Source organism: Aplysia californica, unplaced genomic scaffold (assembly GCF_000002075.1).
Source record: "Aplysia californica isolate F4 #8 unplaced genomic scaffold, AplCal3.0 scaffold00350, whole genome shotgun sequence".
In the NCBI taxonomy this organism is placed as follows: Eukaryota; Metazoa; Mollusca; class Gastropoda; order Aplysiida; family Aplysiidae; genus Aplysia; species Aplysia californica.
Window position 1 is genome coordinate 667,272 of NW_004797620.1, and position 7,787 is coordinate 675,058.

At 38.8% G+C, this 7,787-nt stretch overlaps 1 protein-coding gene across 1 annotated transcript in view; it reads right to left on the reverse strand.

The window, feature by feature from the left end:
- The window catches only part of LOC101850821 (5-hydroxytryptamine receptor 5B-like), a 32,609-nt gene extending 32,124 nt beyond the window's left edge, over positions 1 to 485 (reverse strand). Inside the window, exon 1 of the mRNA XM_035970964.1 lies at positions 162 to 485. The gene's annotated coding sequence lies outside the window, so the exon portion shown is untranslated. The remainder of the gene's footprint in view (positions 1 to 161) is intronic.
- Positions 486 to 7,787: the final 7,302 nt, after the last annotated feature.

Below are 7,787 nucleotides of genomic sequence, written 5' to 3' on the forward strand. Positions count from 1 at the left end.
GAGAGAGAGAAAGAGAGAGAGAAAGAGAGAAAGAGAGAGAGAGAGAGAGAGAGAAAGAGAGAGAGAGAGAGAAAGAGAGAAAGAGAGAGAGAGAGAGAGAGAGAGAGAGAGAAAGAAAGAAAGAGAGACGGGGGCAGAAGGAAGAAAAGAAGAAAACTCACCGTTATTGTTCTTGTAAATCGAGGATAAAGGTACAGATCTGACAGATGATTTAAGGCAGAATTTTCTTTTTTGTCATGTCGTTGTTTAACACTCCCATGGACACAATCTGAAAGATTTAGGAAGTGAGTTACGACCCTTCCTATCAGGGCCAAGAGGAATACAATATCTAATCAGAAATACGGAGATATACGATAAACCCTTTCCAATAATCGAGAATCAAACTCGAGTTTCCTGTGTTCGACAGTGAAACACCTAACCGCTATAGATAGATAGATAGATAGATAGATAGATAGATAGATAGATAGATAGATAGAGAGAGAGAGAGAGAGAGAGAGAGAGAGAGAGAGAGAGAGAGAGAGCGAGAGAGAGAAATAGAGAAATATATGATATAGGGGACAAGAACATTCATTTTCATAGACAAACTCAACGACAACGACAACGACACATCCATCGATGACAAGATAACAGAAAAAACAAAACAAAAACACAAACGTATTTACATATATACAGAACATGTTGCTTTGAAATGATGGACTGGAATCGTATTGAACAGCTCAGAGGCTTCCGTCTAACCAATGAAATCAGAAACAACTAAAATCGTGCAATTAAACTCTTACAATAATAGAAAAATAAAGAAAACTTTTTTTTTCAAAGTAGAGACCTTAAATAGAATGTTAACTTTTTATTTGTATGGTTCAAATGGGTTGGGGATTGTAGAAAGATGAGTCAAGATTTTTGTTCATTGATCGTTTTCTAGTCTTTAATTGGGACAAGTTGGAATCACAGAGCAATTTAACCTTACCTGATCAAAGGTATGGCTCGCTCCAGGAAGAATCACACACATGTGATCGATAGTGGGCAGAAGGAGAGATAATGGTGAGGAGAAAGGAGTGAAAGAAAGTGAAATAGAGAACGGAGTTATTAGTGTTAGAGAATGGTGGTTTGGTTGAGGAGGGGGCGGGTGACGTGATGGAGAAAGAAGAGGAGGACGGGACGCGAGTGTGAGAGAGGGAGAGAGAGATAGAGAGAGAGGGGGGAGACAGGCAGTGAGACAGAGTGATAGGCAGACAGACAGACAGACAGACAGACAGACAGACAGACAGACAGACAGACAGACAGACAGACAGACGGACAGAGAGAGGGAGAGAGATTTCTGCTCTGACACATTTCTAATGTTAGTTTCAACCCGAAACCAGCCAAAAGATTTACATTTTTAAATCGAATGTGTCCGCATCTTTCCCTTCCCCCGCCCACTCTATCGGCGAATACAGATTAATTTCTCTCCCACGCTTGAACGTGTCAACGAGGGTGGCGTTTGGTCATCAACCCTAAACCTTTCACCCCGTCTGCCGCTCCGACGAAAACCGATAGATGTAACGCCCCCGCCTATCTTTCGCCAACTGAGCTTATATATAACCTTTGAAAGATCGGCTTGTCAAATCGACCCCTGTCTACATGTATAAGATGGCGTATAAAACGCCACAGACGGGGAGATAAGTCGTTGTCCTAGAATGACAACGTTCTATCTGCTCAGAACACAGTTTTTGAGAATATTTGACGTAAGAAATGTTGAGTTTCACAATATGTCAGGTTTTTTTATAACGAAATTCTTGAAATGTCCTCATTTCAACTCCGAATAATCTTACGATTTTGATTCTGATGGAATGTTTGGTTTCTGACTTCATGGTCTTAGTAACTCAAAACGGTAAAAAATGTTAGAGAGAACTTGGTATTTCTAAGGTAGCGAAATGGTAATAGGGATTACATGAAACAAGACATAGACATATAATCCCCAAACTTTAAGTATTCCTCCGCTTTCAAAGGGTCTTATTTATGGATGTCATTTATAATGCCTCTTGTAGCCAACACATTTAGCCTTTTCCTAGCATAAATACAATATTTCAGTATTTCATTATTTATACCAACATTATTTTACCAGTGTCAGGCCCGGACGTTTGGAAAAATCCATGAAAGCAAATTCATTGCGTGCGATATAAATGTCAGGCAGCGTGGTGGAGCCAGGCTCTCGTCATTTTTGAGCATGTAGAGTTATTGGTATAACCTTAAAGGTTGTTCATCTGTGTTTATTTGGATGAAAGAAATATACAGTTATCTTGAACACAAGTCGAGATATTTGTGAAAGAAGGAGGTGGAGGTCACCTGTTTTCAGAGGTAAAATTAGTGAGAAGTTGGCCGCCAAAGATTAGTTATTTCCTTTGCTTAAGAGACCGTGGTAACTGAAAATTTACATTTCTTGTGCCTTGAATCAACGTTTTTCAGAAAAATCCAAACAGAAATGAGTTCTTTAATGGGCATGAAAGGTGTTGAGCCAAAAAACACAAAATTGATAAAATTTCACAAACCTGCGGAAAAATGCAAGCTTCTCCACTTTGATTATTTTGACAAGAGCATGATTCCACCATGCTGCCTCACAAATGTCCCCGCATGACATAGTATGGGTTCAACGCCCCTATCAACGCTGTTAGGTTATTTAAGAGGCAGAAAGCCTCTGCGAAACGCAAAACATCATAAGGAAAAAAAGACAGGCACGGAATGATGATATAAGAGCAGCTATTGGCATACATATTCAACGCATTATATTTTTTATCTCACAAATCTTAAAACAAAACCTAATCGGCGGAAAGAATACAGTCGGGTACGTTGCACTTTATAAAGAAGAAGTCTATCGCAGTAACGATTAGAATCTAGTTGATCTCATCCTAACTAGTCGCTACCCCAGAATTATAAAGTTCTATCTACCCAGTACCTAGGTTTGAGTAATTTGACGTCATAATTTTCTCATGTGGGTGGTTGGCTGGTGCTCTGGTGTGGTTTGCTTCTTCTTTCCTATCAAACATCTATCATCCTTATCTACCCTTCTTCTTTGTTTATGTTTGTTACTCTCTTGTAACACCTCTAATCTTTTGGCGCTCATATGACCTTATGTAGTTGCGAGCACCATAAAACCTCTACTAAAACTAAACTAAGCTTTTCTAATGCAACGCTTTGAAAATCTTGATAACGACTCCGAATAATCTTACGATTTCGTTAGAGCAGATTGAACATTTGGTTTCTGATCTCAGGGTCTTAGTAACTCAAAACAGCCAAAAATGTCAGAAAGAACTTTGTAATTCGGAGGTAGTGTAGTTTCTACAAGTGACAAACGTTGTACTTCTAGTGATGAACGGTGTATTCTAGTGATAAACGTTATACGTCTAGTGATGAACGGTGTATTCTAGTGATAAACGTTGTACGTCTAGTGATGAACGGTGTATTCTAGTGATAAACGTTGTACGTCTAGTGATGAACGGTGTATTCTAGTGATAAACGTTGTACGTCTAGTGATGAACGGTGTATTCTAGTGATAAACTTTGTACTTCTAGTGGTGAACGGTGTATTCTAGTGATAAACGTTGTTCTTCTAGTGATGAACGGTGTATTCTAGTCCGATAGGGCATCTCCGACATCTTCATGGGTCACGACGCGGGGAAATCATGCGCTCGTCATCTTTTGGGCTTACGGTGTTTTTGGTGTAGTTCTGTTCATTCGTGTTGATTTAGATGGAAAAAAACCCTCTTCAATCTTGATTAGAAGTCGAGATATTTGCGGTTAAAAGAGATGGGGATCGACCAGTGAATTTTGTAAAATAATCGAGAAAATAGCCGCCAAAGTCTGGTAACTACCAAAATTATTGTGTCATTGAAAACTGCAAATCTATTTTTTTTTTTTTGGGGGGGGGATGCATTGGAAATTAACATAAAAGGTAAATCCCCTGTCTCCCCCTTTTAAGAAATATTTTTTAAAAGATAAATAAAATAACTAAATAAATAAATAAACAAATAAATAAATAAATAAATAAATAAATAAATAAATAAATAAATAAATAAATCCTAAAAATGATAGAATTTTTTAACGGAAATCAATATTAAGAAAAAAATCTAAACAAGCGAAAAAATGTCGGTTTCTTAGATTTCATTGTTTTGCCGAGCGCTTGATTTCACCACGCTGCCTGTCAATTCACCGTGACCACCAATGATCAGGCTCTGTCAGCCTGGAGAGGACATGACACCTGTAACATGTGTGTGTATGTCGACCAAAACGGCCACGCGGATCTTGTTGTCCAGTGGTGATCGTGACCTTTCGCTACCCTGGAATTATAAAGTTCTATCTGCTGAGTACTTTAGTTTTGAGAAAATTGACGTAATAACATTAGAGTAGCACAACATGTCAAGCTTTTGTTAATGCATCTCTTTGACTATTGTCTTGATTACTGTACCAAATAATCTTACAAATTTGATAGAGTAAATAGAACATTTGGTTACTGAACGCATGGTCTTTGTGACTCAAAACGGCCAAAAATGTTACATAGAACTTAGTAATTCTAAGGTAGAGACTTCATCGAGTTTTCCGTGACTCTGGGTTTAGGACACAGTGTGCATCGGGCGTGGGACCGTAATAATTTAGTTATGTATGTTTGAGGCGAGAAATTCTGGCGGTTCGGCTTCCGGACTATCGTAATCATGAGGTTGCAGGTTCGTGGATTCGAGACTCAGGATCGACGTAGTGCCCTTGGGTAAGGCACGTAACATGAATCTTTCTAACTTCACCCAGGTGTGAATGGGTACTTTGCCATAGACAGTGAAAGACCGTGTCAGAACGTCAGTGTTGTAGCACCTGTAAAATGACTGCGTATACTGTGTGCTTTCCAAGAGGTTGACATACTTTCAGGAAGAGATCAGATCGGCTGGTGTAATAATATTGGATTGTAAAACGTATAGAGCTTGCAGTTGAGTGGAAATTTGCTCTTTACAAAATATGCTGTTCCCTCACTGTTGATTATTATGATGTAAATGGCGTTGAGAACAGGATTTGAGAATCTGGCTTGGATCTAAGACATATTTAAGGCAGCAGAATGGAAAGAGTCAGAAGGTTTTATTGTAAACAGGTGCAAGAACCAGCTTCCAACAACTAGCAAAGCTGAGATGAAAAGAAGAGGTTTTAGAAATTTAAGCCTTGTTATTCATATCATTTCCCTTTTGCTGATATAAAATACGTTAGTACTTATTTACTCACATTCCCATTGTAAAAGATCGTCTAATAGGAACAGAATAGTTGATATGGCATCCAAAGGACACAGTAAAGCCATACGCGCGCGCATGCGTGCACACACACACACACACACACACACACACACACACGCACGCACGCACACACACACACACACACACACACACACACACACACACACACACACACACACACACACACACATAAAAGAAGAGAGTATGATTCTGTAAGTTGCATTAGAGAGATATGAGACGGAAACGAATTGAGATGCCCGTATGAATAGAAGAGAGTAGATGGGAAAAGAAGTCACAAGACCGGGCTGATTGGGTAGTGGCGATAATGATCATCAAAGAATGAAGAGAAGGCGGAGGAAGGGGAGAAAAGGTATGAAAAGGGAATAAGAGAGATGATGACAAGGAGGACAAAGAGGATGAAGAGCGGGAAGAGGAGGAGGAGAAAGAGGGAGATAAGACTTAAGGAAACGAAAAAACAGTTTAATTAATAGAAATGAGTCAGAAGAAACAAGAAACGACAAAACCTACAAGTCATACGATCAACAAAACAAGAACAAAAATGAAAAATGAAATAGAGTAGAATGTTTTTCTTACTTGCTTGATTTGTTTTCTTTGAGAGGCACTGTTCTTCTTCTAAGAGAGAACGCTTCACCGAGATAAGGGAATGTTTTATCCAGGTATCTTTGTCTATAATATTAAATTCCCTGCGAAAAAGAATATCCCTGTCACGCCTTCAAATAGTAAAGCACACCCTTACACCTCTCTCGATTCTAAACGTAGTTGCGTTGTCTCTTCTTTGGAGCATAATGTACGGAAGTCCAGACCTAAAGAATCAAAAGGAAGTTGAAATTAGGCAATCGACTGCCTCCTATATCTACTGCCCTGGCACAGCTGTATCACACACATTGCTTTGATTATCGTCGATATCGGTAGACGGCCAAAGATGATACACTTTACAGCAATTAAACCAATCTTGTAAAGGATACAGCTGCGAATTCCTCAAGTATCTTGAAAATCAAACTCTAAATCCAACTAAGTTCTTAGGACTTCTGAAAAAAATGATGTGTGAAAATAGCCGGAAATTCCATTAAAGTTGCAAACTCCCATCTAAACGTACTCCCAGTTGGGTTATTTAACCAACAATAACATTTCAGCAAAGGTAAAGATGCCAACAATGAGAACATCACGCCCAACTGTACACATACATATATATATATACACATATATACAGTGGTAACGTACGGACTAACCTGCTGTGCGACATGCAACTATTTACTTTTACTGAATTGCTGTACCTATCATTTTTATTTCTGTGTTTTAACTTCTCCCTTGACACAATTATTATTTTAAATTAGCATTTAGGAGATAGGCTTCGACCCTGCCCAGGCTGACAGATGTACAACATCCCAGCAGGGAGACCCACATACTCGATAAAAAATGTTTACCCTTCTCGGGAATCGAACTCAATGTGCCACGGCGAAGTACCTAACCACTACACCACAGTCACCGAGGGACGTTATCACGAGCCTTAGATGGTAACCCATACAAGTCATGAAGAAACCAAAAAAAAAGAGAACCTAATCCAAGACGATACTTCGGCAAAAACCATGAGGGTGTGAAAATAGTTTCACAATTCAAATTCTAAATGCTAAAAAAGAAGAATTACGTAGCTTAGATACAAATGTCACAAATTGTAAAACTGTTAGGGGTTGTTTTTTTTTATTCTCTCCCCTGTAAAACTGTACTATCTTCGCGGATTATTCATTCAGCTTAGCACATTTTAAACCTTATCGACGATTTAAATTTTATTAGTGTGGTGTAACGTAACTATTTTCTTCCATTGCGTCATTTCTCCAACAGTACAGCTCTATAAATAGACCGTTTTTCCGCGCTAAGAACGTGTGCTGTGACGTTCATGTCAAGACATTAGTGTAGAGGATTAGTAATTCTGTAACAGCCCGAGATGTACGCCTACTAGTTGACCTTGATCAATTTTTTACCACAAAAGTACAAGCTCCGTTTCAGCATTTAATTTATTTATGGGCATCCTTTCGCATAATGCCTAAAGACACGGTGGAATCAGGCGCTTGCAGATTTTTGAACATACGGAGAACTCGTTCGTTTGTCTTACTTTTAGAAGTTGAGAAAATAGACGTCAGAGTCCAGTATCTTCGAAATCTTGAATATCCTTTGAAACTGCAAACTTAAATTTGTATGTGCTTGATCAACGTGATCCAGTAAAAATTAAATGAGCACAGAAATGGTTTTTAATGAATATAAAAGGTGTTGAGCCAAAAAAAAGCATTAAATAGAATCGACAAGAATTGCCAAACAAGCTAAAAAACATGTTGGTTTCTTTGATTTCATTATTTTGACAAGCACTTGATTTCGTCTCGACGCCCTTTCACAATGAGCTGAAAGAGAGTAGCTTCTGAGAAAGAGCACATACACATTGCACATTTTCCATGTCTCTCTCCTCAGTCTGTCTGTCTGTCTCTCGTTCTCTATCCCCCCCTTCTCTCTCTCTCTCTCTCTCTCTCTCTCT